The following is a 1,300-nucleotide window of genomic DNA, read 5'->3' as shown; positions in this document are numbered from 1 at the left end:
GGACGACGCCGGGGGACCAGGCCCGCGGCCTCCCCTGGAGTCCCGGCGCGGGAGCCGGCGCTCGTTCCTTCCTTGGGGGGTGTGCAGAGGGACCGGGCTCCACCACGGCCAAGTGGCCAGGTGTCCTCGCAAGTGACCACAGGGGTGGACCCCCGAACTAGCGCCACTGACCCAGTGGCCCTGTGGCCAGTGGGGTCAACTGGTACCACGCCAGTCTCTTCCGGGCGCCTTTCGTTGTCTTTATCTGTCATTGGCTGCGCTGGCAGTCAAGGATTTAGACCTTGAGATTTTTATTTTTCTCGGAATTTTGTAAAGGGAAAAAGACTGAACATAAGTGTATCAGCAGTGCCAGTGCGCGAAGCGGCCTTAGTGCCTCGGGGACCCCGATCCAGTCTTGCACAGTGGGTCACACGTGGAGTGTTTTTTGGTCTCTGCTCTCTTTTCCCTTAAAATTCCCGTAAGAGCCAAGCATCTGTGCCCTGTTAGTTTAGTTAAGCCAGGGGCGGGGTGTAGCAGAAGTCATTGCTTGTGTGCTGGCGTTTGAGTCTAGATCCTTCAGAGTTCAGACCACTGACACTGACATTCTTTTCCCTTTCAGGTTTTTGCTGTTCGATCTGGTGGAGCTACCGGGGTGGTCGTGAAAGGCCCAGATGATAGGAATCCCATCTCGTTTAGGTAACAGTGTTGTTGTTTTCAGAATAATTTGGTCGTGTAAACAAAATGGTGTTTTTGTAATTCAAAAGAAGGTTTTCTGCTTTTGTCATTTGCCTCCCTTCAGAGGTCTAAAGTGTGTGTGTACACAGGGAATACCTGTCTGTCGGGAGGGGAAGCAGACACCTGCTGTGCAGCCCAGGTAGTCGTGCATACTGGTACCCCTGGTCAGAGTGAAATATGTGGAACGGTTGACTTGGGAACCAAATACTCCAAAAGTGGGGCTCCTACTTCCTGGTACTTGAAATGAGCAAGTCAGTGCACTGATGTACCCATGTCCTGTTTGTTGACAGGGAAGGGACTTTATTACCTCCTTTGGCTCAGGTCTTTCCAGAGTGTTTGGTAGGTAGAGGAGATTCAGTGTTTCTCATGAAATAATACAAGAAAATCATGTCTTTCTCTGTATTTAAGGTGACTGGGTGTCCCAGTGTACACAAGTGGAACCGGCATAATTATCAATGGCACCCCTTTTCCCTTTCAGAAGCGTCTCAATTTGTATGATAAACTAGCCAGTCACCTTACTGGCTGTGATAACAGAAGAGAAAAGTACAGTGTTGGCCCTCAAGTCAGTGGTGACTCTAAAAAGAAA

At 50.2% G+C, this 1,300-nt stretch overlaps 1 protein-coding gene across 1 annotated transcript in view; it reads left to right on the top strand.

Moving 5' to 3' along the window:
* Nucleotides 1-601: 601 nt before the first annotated feature.
* LOC103609163 (chromosome unknown open reading frame, human C18orf8) overlaps nucleotides 602-1,300 on the top strand; it is a 24,017-nt gene continuing 23,318 nt past the window's right edge. Inside the window, exon 1 of the mRNA XM_008593513.1 lies at nucleotides 602-675. The gene's annotated coding sequence lies outside the window, so the exon portion shown is untranslated. The remainder of the gene's footprint in view (nucleotides 676-1,300) is intronic.

This window comes from Galeopterus variegatus, unplaced genomic scaffold (genome assembly GCF_000696425.1).
Source record: "Galeopterus variegatus unplaced genomic scaffold, G_variegatus-3.0.2 Scaffold9286, whole genome shotgun sequence".
In the NCBI taxonomy this organism is placed as follows: domain Eukaryota; kingdom Metazoa; phylum Chordata; class Mammalia; order Dermoptera; family Cynocephalidae; genus Galeopterus; species Galeopterus variegatus.
The sequence above is the reverse complement of the archived record's forward strand: the minus strand, read 5'-3'. Positions and strand labels throughout refer to the sequence as shown.